This window comes from Danio aesculapii, chromosome 18 (genome assembly GCF_903798145.1).
Source record: "Danio aesculapii chromosome 18, fDanAes4.1, whole genome shotgun sequence".
Classification (NCBI taxonomy): domain Eukaryota; kingdom Metazoa; phylum Chordata; class Actinopteri; order Cypriniformes; family Danionidae; genus Danio; species Danio aesculapii.
Window position 1 is genome coordinate 19228097 of NC_079452.1, and position 26740 is coordinate 19254836.

Here is a 26740-nt window from a genome sequence, read left to right on the forward strand (position 1 = left end):
TTTGCTGCATCACTTCTTTAGTTTGTGTCTTATAGTGAAGGAGAAGCCTGTTTGTATGCTCTGGAAATCATCAGTTCTCCCACTGAGGTTCATTAGTGTGGTGTCTGACATCCATTTGTAATGAGCACCTGTACGGGTCACTCCTAATATCTTTGTGTAGATGCTAAAGTTGCGTTCATTTGTGCGTTCGCCAGTGTGTGCGTGTTCCCATCCATCCCGAAGGCCTCCGCATTCATTTATATTCATAATTTCCGCCATCTTAATTAGGTCTGATTTAGTATTTAGCCCAGAGGTGCTGTTGTTTGTGTTACGCCATTTTACCGCTTGTTAAATGTTAATGGAATTATTTTCTCCCCCTTATTATTATTCCTCTACATTTCATTTAGACCTAATTAATATCGCACTCTGAAGATCTCTGCATAAACGATTTCTTCAGGTGTTGATGCTGCAGGATTTCTGCTGTTTGTTGATTTTCTCTGTTGTGAAATCATATGTATTTGCCTCTGAGCAGCCATCTGGAGACCTGTGAGCCGTTTTGACGCTGACACGACGATTTGGAAATCAACAGCGTGATCGGCACATCCGTTCAATGCTGTAGCTGTTGATTTGGAGAGCGTCCCATTTCTCGCACATCCTTCACCGCCTCCCAGGCTGAAACTACTGTTATTTACCAGCACTTTCTGTTGCTCCAACCCCCATGGCCCACTAATGAGCAGACAGTGTAATTAGCCCTCGGTCTCTCTCTTTGGGTCCCATTAGTGCATGCTAATAGTGCAATAGCAGCTTATCCCATGCTATTAGACAGGAGAAGCAACTTTTGCCTACTTCTATAAATACTTCTACACAATGTGAGGCTCATTGGTTACTCCTGGAATGTAGTGTTAGTTTGATATGCATACCCGGGTGCTTTAAGAACTTCGCACAGATACATTTTTTATTTATGGACACTCTTATGTGTCAAATAACTTTGAGGTTCACTCATTGTAGCTCACTGTTTTGGGAGCACTTGTTCTATGGCCCATTACATAAGGTTTATTTCAACAGCCAATGTCTTAGCATTGATATTCTTGTGTACATTTTGGGGTTTTGTAGAGATTATGTAGATTAGTTAGTTTTAGTAATAGTAAATTACTCAAATTAAAAGTTTATTTCATTTAATGGGTCTGACATAGCATGCAAACAACAAACAGTTGTATAAGAAAGTTTTGTGTAAAACTACTATAATCAGTCTTGTGGTGATTGGAGTAAAAAATAAATAAAATAATGTCCCTATCCAGTTGCTTTTGTTGAATTTGTTACTGAGTCAAGATGTTACTTGATGTTGTTAGAACTAAACAAAAGCTATGAAAGGAAAAAGGCTAATTTTACAAGTCACCTAATGTTAAACTGTTGAGACTCACCTCAGCCATGGTATTGAGATGAGATGATGCCAACCATCGAGGACCTCAAGGATCAACACATACTAAGAGATGATGCCAACCATAAAGGACTTCTAGAGGTCTCCATATCTCTGCACTGTAAAAATAGATTCCGTTGAATTAATCTCACTGTAATCTTGGAATTAATCTAGATTAATCTAGGTTAAAATGGCTCATTTAAATTCTGCCGAAGGCATTCAGGATACGTGTGCTACCCAAATAATGACTAAAAGTAAGTCTTTGAGAATGGGTTTCTCAAGCCAGGTGGTGCATTAGAGCAGGGGCTCATCTCCTGTTTCCAAAATGCATCACAAACTGCTTGAGAAACTGATCTACTATGATAATTGGTGATGAAAATAAATGATGTTCAATAAGATGTCCACTGCACATGAACATTTGTAATTATGTTTATCTATCTGCCACTCCTGATTATTAATAGCATCCTGTACATATTCATTTATTGTAAATCTGTTCATAGCTAATACAACCTGTGTATATAATGTTATAGTACATCCATCTGTAAATATCACCATAGTTTTTCTATAACTGCACTTTATAACTTATACCTGTATCCTGCACTTGCTGCTATTGCACTGCTGGTTAGACCGAAACTGCATTTCGTTGCCTTGTACATGTGTAATGACAATAAAGTTTAATCTAATCTAATCTAATCTAATGTGCTTGTGTTTACTAACTGTTTATTCAGGTAAACATGAATTTTGAACTGTAGGCCTACATAAGCTCAAAACAGCGATTATTGATGACCTTAATCCGACTAAAGTCATAACTGGACTAAACAGAAATGGAATTAAGACATGTGAAGTATGCAGATATTAGTGGCATTGTTCAAGTAAACACTGCAATCAAACTATTACCGTCATGTAGGACTTTTTGCATACACACACATCGCAAAATGCAGAAGTTTTTTTCTTACTCATTTGGCGTGTGTTATTAAATTCCATAACACTCTCACCAGTCCTTACTCCTTATTTGCGTCTAATACCCCAGTTTGTCACAGGGGCATGAATGAAATGTTCATGAGTGAATGTGAAACAGCCGAACTGCAGTTAAAGTCACCTAAAATTACAGCAAACTCTTACATGAAAGCACTTCATGTAAACACCTTAATTATATTATTGTCTACTAAAGCAAATAACTAGATGTCCATGTAAGCGTAGTCAGTAGTCTTCGAAGTAAGTGAAAGATCCAGACGGGCATCCTGCTGATTTGATTCAGCTCACCGGTTTGACTTTCATTCACCGTCATTCATTTTAAAAAGCACCTGGTCAATTTTATTTGTACATGTTTTACTCGAACGCATAAACTCTGCAGGTGCCTGATAGTTAGATGTGGAGCTAACATTAATCAGATTCACTCTAGTGAGCTGCATCCATGTTAGCACGTCACGTTTGATGTGGTAATTTCACAGTAGGAACACACACAGGTTCGAAGACTCATTCTTGCCACCTACAGTGTAATTCGGTCGGGTATACATCCACGCTAAAATATCAAGGTGAAAGTCATCATAGCTTGCGTAGAACAGACCCAGCTCCCAACCCAACGTTGAGAATAGATTAACGACGATATTTTTTTTTAATCACCCGATAAGAGTCTCACGTTAACGTGCCGATAACGGCCCACAACTAGTAAATATTAACGTAAAATTACGTGTTACTCTCTAAAAATATAGAAAAAAGTTCTTTAAAAAACTGAAAAATAACGTAATCCCAAAATACAAACAATAACTGTAAATTTTATGTTAGAATTTCTTATGACAGAAAATATTACAATAAAATAACGTTTATTTTTTACAGTGTGGACCAGGCCGTATCCTGAGCAGATGCTGTGGTGGTCAAGGCTTCATTTCAGTTGGAGTAAGCAGTGCATCAAGGCCTCTTGCTAGGCTTTTCAACAGAGCTCTAGTTTGTTTTTGATATACCATTTTCCCTGTAAATCTAAACACGACTAAACCAGGACCCCAAACGCACACCCCCATACTTGATTATGCATGTCAGAGCTACCTCATTTTACAGATATGAGGCCTTGAGCATGTTACGCTCACCATAGAATGTATAAAAATCTGTACGAATCCCACAGACCTTTGGTACAAAGTTGTAATATCCAACAAGTGATTTATGAATTCCTCCTCTGATTTCCCCATCCTCCATACACTGAGGTCTAATTACTCTCAGCGGTCTCTTTTTTTTTGCCTCTGTATGTGCCACGTTCAAATTGATGTGCATAATTTATTTACCTCCCGACAGCTTTTGCATAAGAAACACAGAACCACTGCATAACCTTGCTGCATTCGCTGTCTGGATATGCTAATTCGCGGAACACTCCGTCGTGACTCGCTTTTGTTTGTCATCAGGAAGTTTGGCTGTGAATACGGGAACAGGACGTGGCTTGCTCTCCATTGAAATGTTTAATGTTTTAATATTAGTTTTATGGCCAGCATAAAGAGCTTTACTTTAATTCAAAGAAATCTCAAAAATGGTCTAAATCTCTTGCTTTTATAAGATGTCATTTATACAATGGCTCAGTGGTTAGCACTGTCGCCTCACAGCAGGAAGGTCGCTGGTTCGAGTCCCGGCTGGGTCAGATGGCATTTTTTTGTGTGGAGTTTGCATGTTCTCCCTGTGTTGGTGCGGGTTTCCTCTGGTTACTCCAGTTTCCCCCACAGTCCAATGAATGAAGACGCCATTTATTTGCATTGTGTTGTTACTACTTTGTCATAGAAATTATGAGATATAATTTTAACCCTTAATTTTTTATAAATAATAATTTGGTAAATTTGTCAAAATAAATCAAAAAACTCTCAGTCAAGAAATGTTAAGAATTCTCACATTGAAATTATTTGACAATTTATTTAACAAATACTGGAGTATGCTTTACTTTAATACTCTCTATGTTATCTAGATGTTATCTATCTACTGTTTAAATCGCTGACTCCCTCAAGAATTATTTGTGAAATTCACAAACAATTTCATGACATTTGGAGGGTTTTAGGAGTATTTTCAGAATATATATATAAAAACATAAATGAAAATACAGTTATGAACTATGTATATACAAAATACAGTTATGAAATACATATACATATAATGTATAATGTATTTCATAACTGTATTTTCATTTATGTTTTTTTCATAACTACACTGAAAATACAATATATACAGTTTAAATCAGAATTATTAGCCTCCCTGTTTATTTTTTTCCCCAATTTCTGTTTAACGGAGAGCAGATATTTTTTCAACACATTTCTAATCATAATAGTTTTAATAACTCATTTCTAATAACTGATTTATTTTATCTTTGCCATGATGACAGTAAATAATATTTGACTAGATATTTTTCAAGAAACTTCTACACAGCTTAAAGTGACATTTAAAGGCTTAACTAGGTTAATTAGGTTAACTAGGCAGGTTAGGGTCATTAGGCAAGTTTTTGTATAATGATGGTTTGTTCTGTAGACTATCGAAAAAAAAATTAGCTTAACAGGGCTAATAATTTTGACCATATATATATATATATATATATATATATATATATATATATATATATATATATATATATATATATATATATATATATATATATATATATTGTGTATTTTCAGTGTAATTATGCACTATTAACTCCTAATTTTAATTTTAAAAATCTATTTTAGTATTTGGGAAATTACTAAGCAAGGTGTGGAGAAGTATTGTTTAAATATATTGTTTCAGTATATTGCTACTTTTAACACTTTTAACAAATTTTTGTAAATAAAGAAGAAAATGCTATATGTATTTTTCCTTCAAATTTCCATGTGTAATATGGCATTTTTAATTATTTTAACTACAAGCAATTTCTAAGTAAAGCTTTTGTGTAATTTTCCAGTGTATTAGCATACTTTTAACTCATAGTTACTGTAAATAAATACAATTGTTTTATATGTTTAAAATGACATATTATTATTATTATTATTATTATTATTGTTATTATTATTATTATTATTATTATTATTATTATTGTTATTATTATTATTATTATTATTATTATTGTTATTGTTAATAACAATAATAATAATAGTAATAACAACAACAATAATAGTAATAATAATAATAATAATAATAATAATAGTAATAATGATAATAACAGTTGTAGTTGTTATTATTACTATTATATATACTAATAATATTCAGAGTATTTTTCACACTCTATTTTTGTTAATAAAGTCTAAAACAGCTAGATAAAGCAGATACACCACAAGAAAATACACCAATACTTCATGAGAAAGTAAAAAGACTGTAAACCAGTAGAAAGAACATTTATAAAGCACATAATTGAGAAATCATGTCATTAAAGGCCTGAATAAAGTGTTCTTTTCAGCTTCGTTGTTTGCTATGAATGCATGTCAGGATGATAACGCTGGCATATTTATGCACTAAACACTCCATAAGCATGCAAGAGGTCAATACATGTTCCATCGTACTACTTACAAACATAATCTCTGCTGGGTTAATGAACAGAACGAGTGTTTTCAGCGCCCCGGGCACCATCCCACCTCTCACATTTAGGGACAGCACCTCCCATAATCCAGAAATTAATATTTCACAGGGCCACAACGCCCATCAGACAAATGCGTGTGGACGTCCCGTCAATACATGGTTGAAAGATTGATGAAATATGATGGCTGTGGGCAGGCCGTGAACCTGTGTGAGGGGGCGTTGATACACAAGCCTATTTTGAGTGAGTTTTATATATTTTAGCTGCGAGCCAGAGTCGGGTAGGCAGGCGCACGTCATGCTTTCCTGGAAAATTTGAGCCAGCGGCTTCAATGCGACAGACTTGCCATCTCAAAGAGGAACTTACTGGATGCACGACTGTGATGATCTGATTTATCTGTAAATATTCACTCTGGCTTTTCATATACAGTCAGAATTATCCCCAATTTCTGTTTAACTGAAATATTTTTTCAACACATTTCTAATCATAATAGTTTAAATAACTCATTTCTAATAACTGATTTATTTTATCTTTGCCATGATGGCAGCACATAATATTATACTAGATATTTTTCAAGATGCTAGTATTCATCTTAAAGTGACATTAAAGGCTTAACTAGGTTAATTAGGCAAGTTAAGATTAGGGCTGCACAATACAGTGCATCCAGAAAATATTCATTGCTTCACTTTTTCCAATTTTTTTTGGGGGGGGGTGGGGGGGTGGGGGGGGTTATCACCTTTATTTGAGAGGACAGTAGAATGTATTGACAGGAAAGCATGGGGAGTAGAGAGAGGGAAAGGATCGGCAAAGGACCGCGAGGCGGAATCGAACCCAGGTCGCCGCGAGCACCAGAGTGCATGCGTCGACGCACTAACCACTACACCACTGATGCCAACCACTTTTTCCATGTTTTTACACGTGAAAAAACGTGAAAATAAGAGTTGTGCTGGTCTGAAAATAGTAACAAATTGTGCCAAGCACGTCTTGTGCCTTATTGCGTCGGGTGTATAATAGGGCTCTTTATGTCCTGTTTTTGGTTCGATAACTTGTCTTAGGTTTGCGCTGCACCACCACAGTTTGTTTATAGGAATGACTGAGACTCTTTTTTTCAGTTCACTTGTTTGATGTGTTCAAAGTTCAGATGGCTGTGTTCACACTTATTCAAACGGACAGCACCAATCAAGCAATCTCACTAGGGTAATCAAACCAAACATTTTAAGGGCGCACTCACTTTATGCTATGCGAACCATGCCCAGGCGCTTTTTCCAATTCGTTTGAGAAGTGTGAGTGCTCTGAATCAGGCTCAGGCATGGTCCAGTTGGCTGTCCCTGGCCCGGTTGGAAGAAGTGAGCCAGAACGCGGTTCACTTGGGCTTTGGTGTGGTACACTTGTAGTGTGAGTGCAAAACACGCCTAAACCCGAAACTGAAGACACAACGTCAATTTTAGAGGGCTGTTTCAGGTGAATTTATTATTTATTCTTAACTTTCAATAAACGCAAACTGTCGTAGTTTATTAAAGGTGCAAATCCCTCACTGCACGTCAGCTGCATCAACCTCCTAATAACAAGCAATCCTCCTAATACCTGCAGCACAAGGACTTTAATGATAATTTATGAGCATCAAAAATGGTGGATTTGTTGAGCAAAGTGTTTGACTGCGTGTCAATGCATCCCAAATGACTAAAAATAATACAAAACAATATAACTAAAGCAATCTCCACTGTGCTGAGCGAGAGCGCATCTCTTCCTGTTAAACTGCACAGTCGCATCATCGATAATGTAAGCGTCCTCAGGTCCGGTAGGTAAAAAATGCAATGTGAGTGCATTGGGGGACAATCGCAATTTGGCACGGTTCAAGTAAACTGTACCTAATGTGAGTGCGCCCTAAGTGTAAACACAGAACACACTATAAAAGTGATAGTTTACCCAGAAATGTTCACCCCATAGCTTTACTTGCTATTTATGCACTATTAAGTGATTCCAAACATTTATGAGATTTATTTATTTTTATTTTAGATGAAAGCTAAAAACCGGTAACCCTTGCCTTACATAGTAGGAAAAACAAATGAATGTTGATGCTTACCGTTTTCAAGCAGCCTTCAAAATATCTTCAACAGAAGAAAGAAACTCAAACTCATCTGAAACAAGTAAAGAGAGAGAACATGATGACTCTCCCTTAAAAAAACAATGAGCTATTGAAGAGTCAAATGATTGATTAAAAAGATCAGTCTTAAAACAATGTTTGGTACACACATCGGACAATGCTACAGTGATTTAAATCACAACAAGAGACAACACTGATTAATCACATCAGGAAAGCAGAAACAGCACGATCGCTGGCATTCAATAGCTCATGTGCCAGAGGACACTGAGTAAATAAGTAATGTGATGATTTAACTGCAAGCATCGTGAGCACTGATTGCCTCTTTACAAATGATTAACATGTCTCTTCGGCTAAAATTAGCATGCCAATGTGTACAATTAATTAACAATCTATTAGCTGAAATGTCATTACACACTCCATGTACTCTTTCCTGGTGCTGATGAAGCAATTTCTGAATTTATCCACATACATGTCAAAGCAGATGGATGCAGATGTAATTAGCAAAGACTAACTCATTTCCTACTGTAAAAATGCCTATACACAGTTGGAAAAATCTGACACTGCAATGGTTTATATATTGCGATATGAATATAATTAAACCAAATTAATTGAATAGCTCTGATTGGGAAGACTTCATTCATTTAGATAGATTGGGATGACCAAGCCTTTTTCTATGCAGTGCGTTAGCACAAGTCATAATAAATTACAAGTGTATAGATACTCACCGGCCATTTTATTACTGCTCGTTAACGCACATTTCTAATCAGCCAATCACATGGCAGCAACTCAATGCATTTAGGCATGTAGACATGGTCAAGACGATCTGCTGCAGTTCAAACTGAGCATCAGAATGGGGAAGACAGGGGATTTAAGTCACTTTGAATGTGGCATAATTGTTAGTGTCAGATGGGCTGGTCAGAGTATTTCAGAAACTGCTGATCTACTGGGATTTTCACGCACAACCATCTCTAGGGTTTACAGAGAATGATCCAAAAAAAGTGAAAATATCAAGAGAGTGGCAGTTATGTTGGCGCAAACGCCTTGGTGGTGGTGGTGTAATAGTGTGGGGGATATTTTTGGCACATTTTGGGCCCATTAGTACCAATTGAGCATCGTGTCAACGCCACAGCCTACCTGAGTATTGTTGCTGACCATGTCCTTCCCTTTATAACCACAGTGTACCCATCTTCTGATGCTACCTCCAGCAGGATAACGCACCATGTCATAAAGCGCGAATCATCTCAGACTGGTTTCTTGAACATGACAATGAGTTCACTGTACTCAAATGGCATCCACAGTCACCAGATCTCAATCCAATAGAGCACCTTTGGGATGTGGTGAAACAGGAGATTCGCATCATGGATGTGCAGCTGACAAATCTGCAGCAACTGTGTGATGTTATCATGTCAATATGGAGCAAAATCTCTGAGGAATTTTCCAGTACCTTGTTAAATCTATGCCACGAAGGATTAAGGCAGTTCTGAAGGCAAAAGGGGGTCTAACTCGTACTAGTAAGGTGTACCTAATAAAGCGGCCGGTGAGTGTATAAATAAAACAGAGCAAATATAAAAGTTAAATACACAGTGCTTTATGGTTTTCTGGAGAATCTAATAGTATTCAGGTACAGAAATTGAACAATTGAGCATAAAATAACATGATCATCTTTGTATAAATTATTTTAAAATAAAGTTTTATCTTTTAATCTTTAACAAATAATCAGATCCTGCGATGTGACTATTGCAGATAAACACATAACAATTTCGATGCTCAAACGATATATTGTGTAGCTATAATGTATTATATAATATATTGTTCATTCTTTAAAATTGCGCTCGGTTTAATATTGATTAAAGAGTAACTTGTTAAATAATAAGTCATTTTTTTAAGAAGCGTAATGCAATATTTTATAATGCAATAGGATTGACAACTAGTGGTTGAAATAGGTACTGCTGTTCAAATTCAAAAAGCTTTTTTCACCCGGCATGATGACATGATGCACATGCAGGTTGCCAGACTGACAACACCAACAGATCATAAGAGTGCCTGAAGGTCGAGCCTTACACTCTAAACTGATCAGCTAATGTTATGCATGTAAAATTTTAATAGTTTACAAAATAAAAACCACCTTATTTAGATTTTTAGAACACTGAATCTGCATCTCAAAACATAGAAATAAACAAGTAAAGCATGTGAGTATTTATAACAAATTGTCTGGTGCATTAAGACAGGAGGAGTGTAGCCCACTCACCTGCATGAAGCACACTCATGCACCATACCGTTATATGATGCATTGAGTGTATGCTTTACTTAAAAGATAGGTCTTGAATCTAGTTTTGAACAGGCAGAGTTGTGTCTGAGCCTTGGACATTATCAGGAAGGCAATTCCAGAGCCTAGGAGCCATAAATGAGAAGGCTCAACCTCCTTTAGTAGACGTTTATATTCTGGGTACTACCAGATACCCTGAGTTTTGAGATCTTAAAGAGCGATTGTAGCAAAACAGAAGGATGGTTAAATAAACAGGAGCTAGATTATTTAAAGCTTTATAGCTAAGAAGCAATATTTTATAATCAATACGAAACTTTACAGACAGCCTGTGAGATTAAAATAAAATACCTTATTCTGTATAACATGCTTTGAGATGCACCTTTAAAGGTGAGAAAATAAAGTTTATCATTATTATTATTATTATTATTATTATTATTATTATTATTATTATTATTATTATTAAACAAGCTGTGTTTTCAGCCAAGTCAACCCAGGATGCTGGTATATAATGGGTTAAACTGGCAGTGGGCTGGTTATAGAGATTTAAAGAAAGACAGACATTCCTACATAGGATGCACCTTTTCAAAAGAGAATAACTGACTTTAGCGCTGTTTTTCAGATAAACAAGTATGTCTACGTGTTTCTTAAATATCTGCAAACATATTATGATTTAGAAGTTTCAAAACTGTACATTTAGATGTAACTTTCCAAACGACTGTGACCTCAGCGCTGGACTGCTGCACCTCTTTCTTTATCTTGACAGTACAGAGGAAAAGGTGAAATAGCTGGATAAAAGAGGAAAACAGAAAGGTCTCTGGAGATTCGCTTCATATCTGAAGGTTAGCTCTGCCATTTTATGCCAATATAAGTCGGCTGCTTGATTCAATTATTCCATAAAGCCTCTGCCCGCAATTAATTTACATGCCAGGCATTGCCAACAAGATTGAGGATCCTTTGACCTTCTTTTACACTCTGTAAAATGCTCTATACAAATAGCTTTCTGCTATAATTACTTGGCTAAATGCGGGTTTCAATCTTCTTCTCATTTCATCACTGACTCCTGAGGCTCTACATGCTCATCTGTACCAAGACTCTGAAATCGAATTTATTCGAATACGAGAATCTGATACTCAATACTCATGCTTTGCTCAAAAGTAATATATCGTTCCTAATGGGACAGTTCAGTCTGATCTCACAGGGAAGCGCAAGTATTTTATGTTTTGTCAGATTAGTGGCTAATTCGTATCAATTTGTACTAGTTCAGTCATATGAAAATTATGTACGATTTTAAAAAGGAGGTATGGCACCCGACCCCGCCTTTAAACCCAACCGTCATTGGGGGATGAGCAAATCTTACTACATTGTATGAATGAGATCATACAAATTTATACAAACTAGCAACTAAATCCAAAAGTTATGAATTGCCATGAGATTGTGTCGAATAGTTCACCCAAAACTAAAATTTGCTCATCATTTATTCAACTTTTACTCACATGTCACAAACCTGTTTGAGTTTCTCTCTTCTGTTGAACAAAAATGAGATGTTTTGAGCTATTTTAGATGGTTAATATTTTCTAACATTCTTTAAAGATTTTATCTTCTTTTGTTTTCAACAGAAAAAGCTAACTTGTATAGGTTTGGAACCACTTTAGAGTGATTGAATAGAGACAGAATCTTCATTTTTGGGTGATTATGCCTTTAAAAGACAGGTTCCCATTAACATGCTATGGAGAACACCAATGAAGTCATTTGGAAGCAACTACACTGCAAAAAAGTTTTTTCAATACAATTCATTCATGTGTTTTCCAACACAAACCACTTATGTTAACTTAACAAATTTAAGTGAATTGAACATAAAACAATTAACTTAACTAGTCTTAACTAATATGTACTGACACTGAAATTAACAATTTGTTACAATGTACTTATTGTGTAAATACATGTTTTACATAGTACTAATGATTGATTAAATCAGAGGTCTCACACTCAAATCCTAGAGGGCCACAGCTCTGCATAGATTTAACTCCAACCACCTCCAACTCACACCTGCCTAACAGTCTCTGGTAGTCTTGATTACCTCGATTAGTTTGATCAGGTGTGTTTGATTAGGGTTGGAGCACAATTGTGCAGAGCTGCAGACCTCCAGCAATCGAGTTTGAGACCTACTGAGTAAATACACGCAGGTAATTACATCATTACAACATTTATAATTACATTGTTTACCATCCCTTACACCCTAACCCACCCTTAAACCTACCCCTACCACCAAACCTGTCCCTAACCCTACCCACATCACTTCAAGAGCACCAGAAGTGTTCTGACAAACATTATAAGCACAGTAAGTATTTATTTTTTGATGCACGTACATAGTAGTTAAGGCCACCTAATATAAAGTGGGACGCAGTATGGTTTTCTGTCTGTGCCTTTGGTATTGTCCTAACCGACCTCTTGTCTGTTTATCATCGCAGATGGCATCAGAAACAAGAGATATGAGATATTTTTGTCTCGGGCACCTATTGATTCCTGATTGTCCCCAGTCTAATTTTATGCCGCCCAGATCCAGTGGCACTATAGATAGACAAACTAAATGTAATCCAAAGCGACTCTATAAGTCAGAACCATAGTAATTCCTACAGATTAAACTCAACATGGTGTCAAATTACTCATTTGGGTGGATAATGTCCAATTTCACTCTCAATCGCGCAGCCAGAACATGCTAAATAAAACCGTCTCCTCAGATACTCGCGAGAAACATGCAGCTACAATCTGATTCCTCTGCTGATTCCACTTGACCTCAATGGCTCTCCGGTGACGTGATGCTATAAGAGAGCTTTCGCGTGAAAACTGGAGGTTTGACAGGACTCATTATCTCCTCCGAAGCATTTGAGGCGTAAAAAAGCAGCACCGGGATCTAGCAGAGGGTGGAGATCGGAGATGAGATTTCACTGATCTTAATGTCCCCCTGTTAATTGCTGCTGTAGGCCCGCACGGCTAATACAACCCGACTTCCATCCCACAAAGCATCTTGATTCTGGCTCCTCTGGCTAAAGCTATCATCTCGCCAGGTGATAGAGGACGACAGCGGAGAGACGAGCTTCTCCTGTGGGTGAATTAAAGCTAATGGAGTGAGTTTTGTACGTTTCTAACTCTTTGATTCATGAGTTGAGAGCCTCCCCGAGGAAATCCAAAACGTTCTGGCCTTACTGAAGTAATTAACACCTTCTCAGACAGACTGATGCGGTTTGATTGTACCAGTGATAACCATTCTGCAGTGTATTTTGCCAGCTGGCATTGCACCATATGCAACCATGATGCAATTGTTAGTCGAGCAGCTAGCGTGACAGTAATTGTGCCTAAAGTCAAAACAGAAATTCTATATTGCTGCAGTGCAAGTGTTTAATCCAACAGGGGAATCTAAAGTGTGTGTGAGAAGTTCCACACCAACCTCACTCAATCACTTTGTATGATTAAAAAAATACAAATTTGGTAACACTTTAAAATAGTGGTCCAATAATTAAGGTTGAGGGGCAGCATGGTGGCTCAGTGGTTAGCACTGTCACCTCACAGCAAGAAAGTCGCTGGTTGGAGACCCGGCTGTGTCAGTAGGCATTTCTGTGTGGAGTTTGCATGTTCTCCTCGTGTTGGTGTGGGTTTCTTCAGGGTGCTCCGGTTTCCCCCACACTCCAAACACATGCGCTAGGTGAAGTGGATTAACTAAATTGGCCGTAGTGAATAAGTGTGTGTGTATATGAGTGTGTATGGGTGTTTGCTAGTACTGGGTTGTGGCTGGAAGGGCATCTGCTCTTTAAAACATATGCTGGAGTAGTTGGCGGTTCGTTCCGCTGTGGCGACCTCTGAAATAGAGACTAAGCCGAAGGAAAATGAATGAATGAATAATTAATGTTAGTTATTGACTTGGACTTGTATTGATCATATTTAACATTCACTATAGTGTATTCATAAAAATCTAAATATTGAACAGCATTAGTTAATGCACTGTGAGTTAACAAGAACTAACAATGGACAACTTTATTTTTATTAACTAATAATAAGAGATGAATAAATACTGTAATAAATGTTTCGTTCATTGCTTGCTGGTGTTAGTAACTAACATGAACTAATGGACCACTATTTAAAAGTGTTAACAAAAGTTCTTTGTTGGCATTTTTAGTAATAAAACCTACATCAGCTGTGGAAATATGTCCATTTCATTAAAGGTTTTCTTCTTCTTTTTTTAGGAAACGTTCACTGAAATTTTTTTTGTGAAACCAAAACCTCCAACACAGGCTCATTCTGAAAATGTAGCCTTATATACATTTCTGGAGAATTATGTAGCCAGAAGTACGTATGGCTGCATTTCATTTTTAAAATGTACACAACGGGGCGAATGACGCCATTCCTTACCAGATGACGGCTTACCTTCATATGGACTGCTTTATCGTTGTTACCAGTTTTTCCAGTGGCTCGCTGCGTATGTCGGCAGACTTGTGACGTGGAGCGGAGTTGACTGCGACGATGGAGTTCGAGTCTGGTGAAGAACAGTTCCAGAAAGCAGGTAAGACAAAAACAAAAGCCAAAAAAATTAAAATAAACAAGTAAATAACAGGGTGAGAATCTGAAAATCTTAAATCGTGGTAAAAATAAGGCTTTTCTTTTTCTGAATTGCTTTTGAAAACACTATTGGTTGGGTGCAGGGAAGTGGGTGGGCAGGTCAATCTATACTTTTGAAAACACTATTGGTTGGGTTAAGGAAAGGAGGTGGGTGGGTCAGTCGGTCGGGTGGATTTACGTGAAAAGAGCAAGCGCAAATGGCACTTGCCAGAGAAATTTGAGATCTAAAAAAGCATACACAGCGCCCTCTGGTGGAAAAACGTACCTCCTGGAATGTATTTGCCGCTCTCCAGAAATGTATATGGGGGTATGTAGCTATAATGAGCCTGGCTTGACTATTTTAAGGTGTTACCCAAAGTTCTTTATTTGCACTTTAGCTTCAATGATGAACCCTCAACAGCCATGGAAATATGTCAATTTCATTAAAATTTCTTTCTTTTTTTCATTTTAGAAACGTTCAGTAAAATGCTCTTTGTGAAACCAAAACTTCTAAAGGCCTCAATGATAAAATACCTTTTAAAAAAAATCTAAACTTTTCAAACAAGCAATATCGTGTAACTTTATAAGGTCACTTGTATTGCTATTTTTTTAGTTCTCACCTCTTTGTTACCATTTTTGGTTACAGTATCTCTTTGTTGTCCCTGTGTAAACACAGCCATTGTGTTTTATATGTTCGTATTGCGTGTTGTGAATCAGTGTTTCTCAACCACGCTCCTGGAGGACCACCACACTGCATGTTTTGGATTTCTCCTTTGTCTGTCACACCCATTACAGGTCTTTCAGTCTCTGCTAATGAGCTGATGATCTGAATCAGGTGTGTTTGGTTAAGGAGACGTGGATAAAGTGCAGAGCTGGTGGTCCTCCAGGAACCTGGCTGAGAAAAAGACAAAAGCATTGTTAGCCATCTAAACTACCAACAAACATTTGCAAATGTGTTTCTTGTTGAATGGATAGTTCACCTAAAAATTTAATCTCTGCCATCATTTACTCATCTTTCACTTGATCAAAACCTATTTGAGTTTCTTTCTTTACAAAAGAAGTTATTTTGAAGAATGCTGGTCGATGGTACTAATTGACCTCAACAGTTTTTTTTTTTTGACTAAGGAAGTCAGTGGATATCATAAACCAGCATTTTTCCAGTAAAGTTTTAAAACCACAAGAGGGAGAATAAATGGTTAGCTAATTTTGATCTTTGGGTGAACTATCCCTTTAAAAATACTCAAGGCATTCAAATATTATTGTGCTGTTGTGGTTAAGCAGCAATGAGTTACATCATCCACAGAATAGCTTTATGTTTCATACAGGCTAAAATGTAGATATGCAGAAAATTCTTGATTTAAATTCATGAGTTTAAATTGGAATTAATCTGTCCACTCGATCCCACAGGGAGTTGAATTACGCTGACAAGAAAATGACTGAATTGTAACTCAATTACACAGAATGCATTACCTGTATTAAATTGAATTAAGCACTCTTGAATCCCAGGTCACAAAAGTCAATTGATTAAACATGGCGAAATATATGAACTACATGCATTTATATGGGTCGTATTTTAAATATATCTATATATGAATCTATAAATTCATCAATCCATAAGCCTTCAATGTATGCAAACAAGGATTTTTATTTACAATTATAGCTACATGCATTTAATTTCACTGTAATTTTATCTTCTCTCTGCATCCTGTTTACCTCAAATTCGTTTTAAACATATATTCAGCTTGAAACTGAATAGTCCACTGTTATACTGATCTAAACAGCACAAGCTCAATTAATTTTAAAATATTCCATTTTCATTTATGGGTGATTGAACGAAGGAATAAAGTCTTGATTGAATTGTGGTGGAAAGAGTACTGAAAAATCCAACGCAATCTCAAGGCAATTCATAACATTTTGATTTAGTGGCTAATTGGTATGAATTTGTACGATCTAATTCAAGGTTCGATGTGTTGTGTGTTCAGAGATGCTCTTCTGCAGACCTCAGTTGTAACGAGTGCTTATTTGAGTTACTGTTGCCTTTATCAGCTTGAACCAGTCTGGCCATTCTCCTCTGATTTCTGGCATCAACAAGACATTTGGGTCCACAGAACCCCCTCTCACTGGTTATTTTCTGTTTTACGGACCATTCTCTGTAAAGTTATCCTGCTGGAGGTAGCCATCAGAAGGTGGGTACACTGGTTATAAAGGTATGGACATGGTCAGCAACAATGCTCAGGTAGGCTGTGGCGTTTACACGATGCTCAATTGGTACTAATGGGCCAAAAGTGTGCCAAAAATATCCCCCACACCATTACACCACCACCACCACCAAGGCGTTGGCGCCAACAGAACTCCCACTCACTGGATATTTTCTGTTTTACGGACCATTCTCTGTAAAGCCTAGAGATGGTTGTGCGTAAAAAGCGCAGTAGATCAGCAGTTTCTGAAATACTCAGACCAGCCCGTCTGACACTAACAATTATGCCACATTCAAAGTCACTTAAATCACTTTTCATCCCCATTCTGATGCTCGGTTTGAACTGCAGCAGATCGTCTTGATCATGTTTACATGCCTAAATGCATTGAGTTGCTCCCATGTGATTGGCTGATTAGAAATTTGCGTTGACAAGCAGTTGGACGGGTGTACCTAATAAAGTGGCCGGTAAGTGTACATTCAAAGAAATGTACACAGTGGCCTCTGGCGGACTTACGAGAAACGGCACGTATGAGAAAAGATGCCCCAGCAATGTATTTAAGATTGTCAAAAATGTACACAGCGCCTTCTAGTGGATCTAGAGGAAAACAAAAACTTCAAGTCGACGTAGCCCTCAGTATTTATTTCTCAGTTCTCAGAAATGTATTCCTGGGCACATAATTCCAATGAGCCCGTGTTGCCATCTGCAGTTTCTCACAAAAGCACAAATTCTGGAAAAAAACGCAGTCAAACTGAATAACTAAACTTCTTCCAATCCGTCTGTAGGACACAGTCATTTGCCTTTGGCTCTCTTTATGACCCGAACACTGCAAACAGGACATGACATCAGTGTTTCAGTCTGCGCACTGATAGGATTTGTGTTTTCACTTCTCTTCAGGACATTTCATCTCAGTCTGGCAGCCATTTCACAGCTACGACAGGCCCGATGTCTGTTCCAGTCGAGACCTCCATATCAGACATCTGCATAGTTTATGTCATGCGCCGCATTCAGCCTATCGCTAGGCTTTTAATATCCCTTACATGTATCCATGCACTCTGCAGATCCATCAATAATTGCAGGCGTTCGCTTACAATGCAGCAGCGGAGGGCAGATGCATTCCCCAACCGTTGCATTAAGCAAGATTGATCTTTGTGAATCCCGTGACACCTCAGGGGCATTAAAAAAAGCGATCTCTCCCAAGTGGAGAAAAGCTGTAAGCTTGTTTCAAGACATTCTCAGCTAGCCATTCAACGGGGCGGGCAGAAAGTGCCAGCGGCCGGTGCGATTAAGGTTTCATCGCGCAAATATTCATGTGCATTTAATGATCCTACATCACTTCATTCCGCATGAATTATGAACATGATGAGTCAAAAGCAAATTGTGCTGGAGACTGAAGGAAACTGGGACAGAGGTTGAAGCCACCAGCGAATGATCATGGGCATACTGGTGTTTTTCCCCAAGGTTAGTGAAGAGGGTGAATGTGACGTAGATGATGGCCTAGATCTGGGAATCTCCACAGCCACACTTGCTTTTTTTTCATGGTGTCACCCATGCCAACCTCGCCCAGAGCGACAAACCCCCACCGTCACGTTCCTCAGTGCTGATAATAATGCCGGCTGGGTAAAAAACGCTGTAATATTATAGAGACGCGGATGCTGGAGTGCATGTCTTAATCATGTTAAGTGTAACAGTTGACATTTTAGTCCGCCTAGGGCTGCCTTGGACACATTTTAATCAGGAATTCAATACGCTTAAGTGCCCCCTTAATATAAACAAACTAGAAGTATTCTGTGCTCATGCTCTTTAGCATTTGAGTGAATGAAAAACAAGAGCGTATGCAGTAAAGAGAAATCTTTTAAGAAGCTAGTTCGAAACAAATGCCAAGTTATTTAGAAATTGACTCTTTGTATGGTTTTGGATAATGTCCATTTTCAAAGAAAATCAAAAATGAAGTCAAGTCTTTATATTTTAAATCCAAGTGACAATAAATAATAATAATATATATAATATATAATATAGTATTCATTCATTCATTCATTTTCCTTCCGCTTAGTCTGTTTTAAAGTTCGACACAGCGGAATGAACAGCCAACTATTCCAGCATATCTTTTACACAACGGATGCCCTTCCAGCCGCAACCCAGTACAGAGAAACACCTATATACTTTCATTCACACACACACACTCATACAGACAATTTAGTTTATTCAATTCACCTATAGCGCAAGTGTTCGGACTGTGGGGGAAACCGGAGCACCCGGAGGAAACCCACGCCAACATGGGGAGAACATGCAAACTCTATAATTTAATAATAAAATAAAATAAAATAAAATAATATAATATAATATAATATAATATAATATAATATAATATAATATAATATAATATAATATAATTTAATTTAATATAATATAATATAATATAATATAACATAATATAATTTAATATAATATAATATAATATAATATAATATAATATAATATAATATAATATAATATAATATAATATAATATAATATAGGTGACGCAGTGGCGCAGTAGGTAGTGCTGTCGCCTCACAGCAAGAAGGTCGCTGTGTGGAGTTTGCATGTTCTCCCTGCATTCGCGTGGGTTTCATCCAGGTGCTCCGGTTTCCCCCACAGTAAAAGACATGTGATACAGTTGAATTGGGAAGGCTAAATTGTCCGTAGTGTATGAGTGTGAATGAGAGTGTGTGGATGTTTCCCAGAGATGGGTTGCAGCTGGAAGGGCATCCGCTGCGTAAAAACGTGTGCTGGATAAGTTGGTGGTTCATTCTGCTGTGGTGACCCCGGATTAATAAAGGGACTAAGCCGAAAAGAAAATGAATGAATAATATAATATAATATAATATAATATAATATAATATAATATAATATAATATAATATAATATAATATAATATAATATAATATAATATAATATAAAATCTTGGCATAAATCTGTCTATATATATACAGTGCTGAACATAATTAAGTACATCCCATTTTAAAAATGTTTTTATTAAAAAATATTTTTCTCCATTTCTCAGTGAATATGGGTAATATATATTGGTGCGTCTGAAGAAAACAGATTTATTAAACAGATGTATTTATTAAAATAATATTTTACTCACAGAACATCTTCAGAAATAGAAAGATAATAAAATTTAATTCATGCATTTCAACAAAATTGTTTATATTTTTTGTTTCTCTTGATTTTTGCTATTTTTGAAATTGTTATTTAATATTTTTCCCTAACATATACATTTGGGCTATTAATATGTTTGAACCATTATTTTAGGTTATTTTGTCAGATTAGCCCCAGAGTTGGCTTCAGTACTGAGTAACCTGTACTCATATATGCTGAGCACTGTAATTTAGTGGCTAATTTGTATGAATTTGTGCAATGTCATTCATACAATGTCATTCATTTATATGATTTACTCTTCCCTAATGACGCTTGAGTTTAAGGGGACATGTAATTTTATATTTAATTAGTTTTTATGTACAAAAACCAATATACGTGATTAAATATCTTATTATTTATTCATTCATTTTCCTTCAGCTGAGGCCATGATTTATCAGGGGTCGCCACAGCGGAATGAACCACCAACTACTCTGCCATGTGTTTTATGCAGCGGTTGCCCTTTCAATATCTTACCATTATATTTGATCTAAAAATGCTATTTAGACAATATGCTCATACTTTTTCTACATGCTTTATACAATGCAATGCATTTGTAAACATGTGTATATTTTGTGTACATGTATTTATTTTATATATTTATTTACTTATTACATTATTTATATAACTGTCATTTTTTTTGACCACTTTTTTTTATCTAAATCATTTCTTAGTCAACTATAGCACTTAATTCCACTACATATTAGGCATAGGATGATAAACAGTTTCAGGGTTTATCGTGGTTTGGAAAAGTCAAGGTTGTAAAACCGCAAAAATATTTTGTTATACTGTTTTAAATGTTTATGTAAGGGTTTTTTTTCAATGTGTTGTACAGAAATCTGTGTTTTTGAAAGTGATGAAGACAGCAGAAGTGAATGATTTATTTGAATTATTTAGCCTGACATGTTTACTGCTCCAAAATATTTGAAATGTTTCCCAAATTAAAATATATTTATTTCTAATTGTGTTTTTTTTTTACTCGGGCATTTAAAAATAACATATTTTAGAGCAGTACTCGCAATACATTGGCAGAACAGTGGTTAGCACAATCGCCTTGCAGCTAGAAGGTCGCTGGTTCAAGCCTCTGCTGGATCAGTTGGTGTTTCAGTGTGAAGTTTGCATGTTCTCCCTGTGTGTGTGTGGGTTTCCTCCGAGTGCTCTGGGGGGTTAATAAAGGGACTAATATTTAGGAAGGGACTAAGCAGAAAAGAAAACTAATGAATGAATAATCACAATACCGTGATATTTTTATTCAAGGTTATGATACCGTCAGAAACTTACACCAACCCATGCCTACTACATATATGCTTTCCATCATATGTATAATTTCAGGCTAGGATTAAAATAAGACTGCCATAATGTGTAATAATAGTTTGAAACAAAACAAATGGCAAGTTTTTTAGAAATTGACTCCATTTTCACTCCAAAAATTTACTCCAATCCAACGTCCATTTGAAAAGAAAATCAAAAACATTTCATATCCAAGTATTCAGTTTTGAGATTCAGTTTTTGCAAATGTAATTAATTATAGACATTTATGATGATCGTAAATGTCCTCAGTATTTAAATAGCACGTTTTTTTTTGTTCCTTTTTTTTAGGGGGGGGGGGGGGGGGGTGCATCACATGACATGACATTTTTACAACCTTATCTTGTCAATTCACTGTCAGATTATTCAACATATATTTTATATGATTAGCTAGGGGTGGGGTTGGGGGACACGCCATCTAATATTAATTTATTTTAATGTACAAAAAACAATGTGTTTAAAGAGAGAATTATTTATTGTTATTTAGATAATATTTTCATATTTTTTCTAAATGCCAACTGACCCAGCCGCTGCTCGAACCAGCGACCTTCTTGCTGTGAGGCAATTGTGCTATCTGCTGCGCCACCGTGCTGCCCCAATGCTCAGTTATTTAAACCCAAATTGGACACCCAAACACAGGGTTAAATTTGGCCTTATAAAGTTAACTAACAAAAATAATCCCAGCAGTTGGTTTAGTCTGTATTACACCCATAATTGGGTTGAAAAAAACCCCGTTATGGTTATTTAGATTGTATGTGTATTTATTTTATATATTTATTTCCTTTAGGCTGTCATTTACATTTACATAGTTTTTCTCTAAACCGCTATAGCACCTTATTCCACTATATATGCTTTCCAATATATGTATATTCTCATAATTTCAGGCTAGGATTAAAATAAGACTGACATAAAGTACATTTCCACTTGACTGTAAATGAAGGCATTATGCTAATTCATAGCATGTTGACATGTTGCAACAAGACAGGTCACGACACATCAATTAAACACACTAGCATTAATTCTTCTTTGCCCAAGGCTAACATGAGCACTTGTAAGACTACAATTCAAACACTTTCAAATTTAATCCACTAAATTCGCATTTTAGCACTTCCTATCCAAGTCGTGACTAAGGCAAAATGATTTCAGCAATTCCCTGCCATACTGCGATGAGCACATTGTGAATCTCACTTCGGTATTTCTGCACAAAGCCTCGCCTCAGGATGGAGGAACAAGAACCGGACGCTAAGAAACTATAGAAAGAATATCTCCTTTGAGACATTGAATTTTACTCAGGCTCTCTCTTGTTTTTTATGTCTGAAATTTATCGAATAGGCTATACTTTGTCTCAACAGGAGTGTATCTTCGTGCCTCTGGAGTTTGTTTCGTTTTATTGAAGATTGAGGACGTTTTGAGGGCAAACACTGCCATCTACTGTTGAGACATAGAATACACTTAAAAATAAACAAAGTAAAGTAAAGGTAAGGCATAATAATAAGACCAACTGCAGTCTGCGGTCTGTCCCCAGAGGAAGAGATGACAACTGAGTCTGTTTAGCTTTAGAGTAGCAATGAAATTACTTTTAGATAATAACATCAATCAATCCCATTGCGTCATTAGTTAGACGACCACTCGATGATTAAAAAACAACCTCATTTTCATCTCAATACACCATAATTAGGCACACAAGAAATATTTACCTTCACCTTCAAAAACATAATTTCACAGGAAAGTAGCATATCAGTTTTCATCATTCACTTATTCATGTCTACATCAATACGATGAAATTCCGACAGTCCAAAACATAAAAAAAAAACATTTTTATCTCATTATTTGTATCACTACATATTCAAAATCCATGATTCACAATAGTATAGCTGAACAACAAACCGTTCAGTTCTTTATTTTAACGTTAATATTTTTTATGAAGCACACATCGATGCTTTATGCTTTTCATGGCCATATTCTGACCAAGCATAAAAGTCATATATGGTTATCTCATTTCAAGATGACGCAGGAATGACCTTTATAAATCACTGGATTTTATGCTTGGTACTTGCTTCACAATTTATCTCTACTTTTATTTCAAAGTAATATTGCATAGCATGTTGAAGACTGAAGCCTCCAACTCAGTTATTATTGGCTTTCAGTGAGTCACAGCCCTGATGCAGCAGCAGTGATAAATAAGCCAACAATAGCAAGCTAAACCATGTTGTTTATCAACCGTTATCACCACAACATTATCTCCTTAACATCGACAACTGCAGCTTCTGTCTGAGTTCCTGAGGTCGGACTGACAAATCATTAATCATTACCATTTTAATTCATCTTATTGGAGCACATAGCAAAGCCGAGGGCATGGATAAATCTATATTGATTTTCAGATTTGCACTAATTTTCACTGCGCTAAAGGTGAATTATGAGTCTGAGGGATCATTTATTTATCTCTTTAAAACACTGTGGATGAATAGGGTAAATAATAATAATAATAATAATAATAATAATAATAATAGTCTATATTATGCTGTACTTCCCCAGTTGATTAATTACATTAATAATTGCAAGCCTTTTATTATTATTATTAATATGACGACGCAGTGGTGCAGTAGGTAGTGCTGTCGCCTCACAGCAAGAAGGTCGCTGGTTCGAGCCTCGGCTGGGTCAGTTGGCGTTTCTGTGTGGAGTTTGCATGTTCTCCCTGCGTGCTCTACCCTCCAGGTGCTCTGGTTTCCCCCACAGTCCAAAGACATGTGGCACAGGTGAATTGGGTAGGCTAAATTGTCCGTAGTGTATGAGTGAGAGTGTATGGATGTTGCCCAGAGATGGGTTGTGGCTGGAAGGGCATCTGCTGAGTGCTGGATAAGTTGGCGGTTCATTCCGCTGTGGCGAACCCGGATTAATAAAGGGACTAAGCTGAAAAGAAATCCTTAAGAAATCCCTTGCCTCAAGGCCTTATGATATCCTCCACAATATGAACATGAACATATAAAAGTAATGATCACCTCTTTCATTGAATTTTGAGTGTTTTAATCAACCTTGTTACACCTGTGGTTATCCCGGTCAAAAGTGACCGCCATAGGAAATGAATGGGTATCCAGACTATATTCATCCATCAGACAGAAAACATCCCCATACACGCCACCCCAACTCACTCACGCATTTCAGACTGAACAATGCCTTTTGCAGGTACACGTCTCTTTTCCGCGCTTATGTGTCAATCCTCCAGCCCGATCTCACAAAGAAAATGTAAATATTTTACGTTTTGTCAGTTTAGGGGCTAATTTGTAAAGTCGTACGAAAATGTGCGATTTTTAAAAAGGAGGCGTGGCCCCAACCCACCCATCGTTGGGGATAAGAAAATCATACTGAATTGTATGAATGAGATTGTATGAATGCACAAATTCATAAGGGTTAGCCACTAAATCAATAAGCTATGAATTTCCGTGAGATTGAGTTGGATCCTCCAACGTGAATCAACTTCCTGATAAAACAATCTATCATATCTTCACACAGACTAGACAGGTGTCTGTTATGTGAACCCATCTGGGTGTCTTTCTTTCTTTCTGCCATTCTAGGTTTAGCCTATCTCTGTGTGTAGCAGGAGCACTTTTAGCTTAGCTTAGCATCAGTTATTTTATTGGATTAGACCATTAGCATCTCGCTCAAAAATTACCAAGTATAACGAGTGCTAGTTCTGTGTCCATGCTCACCGTCTATACCCACAGTCACTATCAGTACACTAAAATACAATTGAAGGACTGAATGAAAATTTGAGCCCTCAATACACGGGAAAGTATACCGTTTTGTTTGTGCTTTGCTGATTGATAAATCATTCAGATGGATTAAAATTTCTATTTCTTCGGTCAGACCCTGTGATAGTTATTTTAGCGAGCTGTCTGTTAGTAACGAAACAAAGTATTTTGATTTCTGTCATCATTGTTCAGTTTGTAATACATTATCAGTGCCTATTTGTATTTTCACTGCAGTTGTTTTATGTCTAATTCTATAAATTCATGTTAAACACTACTTTGAGATATAGTTCACAGCTAAAGAATGTTGAATAAAATTTGGTGGTTAAAAATGTTTTTTTTGTGCTAATATAAGAGCGTTTAAAACAGAGCGGTCAGTTTTGACCGGGAACACTAAAGTAAGGGGCTGGATGTGAACACGACACGAGGGTTAAAAATAATTTAAATGTATTTTAAAAGTGTATGAAGATAGACCAAACATACGTGGCCCACATATACATTTTTTAACATCTGGGCCAAATACTGGCCCACATCTTGGGTGCTGCCTTAACGATGGTGCCACCTCCATGAAATCCGGGCCATGTTTGGCCCACATGCCAGTGCTGGACGAATGTCTGCAATGCCAGCTTTATGGCAATCTGGGCCAGAATTTTTGCTACCTGGGATGAAGTCACGTTCAGAATGAAAGGATCAATAACGTTATTAGAAGTCAACGTAGAAGTCTGCCATTTTCAATCACTCGTCCCTGCTGAAAAATCCAGCTTAAACCAGCCTAGGTTGGTTGGCTGGTTTTAGCTGGTTGACCAGCCTGGTTTTAGAGGGGTTTTGGCCATTTCCAGCCCTTTCCAGCCTGGTCTTAGCTGGTCAGGTTGGAAAATGACCAGCTAAATCCAGCTAAAACCAGCCTGGTTTAAGCTGGACTTAGCTGGTTTAGGCTGGGCTCCCACCCTGGCTAGGTTGGTCAAGCTGGTTTTAGCTGATCATCACCCAGCCTCACCAGCTAACACCAGGCTGGAAATGGCTGGAAACCAGCCTGGAAATGGCCAAATCCCCTCTAAAACCAGGCTGGTCGACAAGCTAAAACCAGCCAACCAGCCTAGGCTGGTTTAAGCTGTTTTTTTCAGTAGGGGTAATTCTGAAAATACTGTGAACAGGCTTTTTTAAGAATAAAATGCAACACATAATAAAGAAAATAACGTTATGTAAGAACATATTTCTCAGTAAAAACCTTCAGAATAAATAACAAAAATCGACACAGTCAAACCAAGTCAATACGAACAAAATTTTAAAATGAAGAGGCGCATGAAAACCTGTTTTCGTCGACTTAAGAGCTGTGTATGTAACTGTTACCTTAATTTAAATTTTGACGTCCATCTCAAAAGCCCATGTGACGTCTTATAACTTCTTTGAACGGTTTTAACACTCCTGTCGTGTAGGTTAAAA

The 26740-nt window shown here is 36.9% G+C and overlaps 1 long non-coding RNA gene across 1 annotated transcript; it reads right to left on the minus strand.

The window, feature by feature from the left end:
- Window positions 1–1409: 1409 nt before the first annotated feature.
- Window positions 1410–26725, minus strand: LOC130246106 (uncharacterized). Its single transcript, XR_008839392.1, has 4 exons — window positions 26648–26725; window positions 14699–14807; window positions 7993–8047; window positions 1410–1515 (listed from the first exon to the last, which is right to left on the minus strand). It is a non-coding gene; the product is annotated as an uncharacterized LOC130246106 (long non-coding RNA).
- Window positions 26726–26740: the final 15 nt, after the last annotated feature.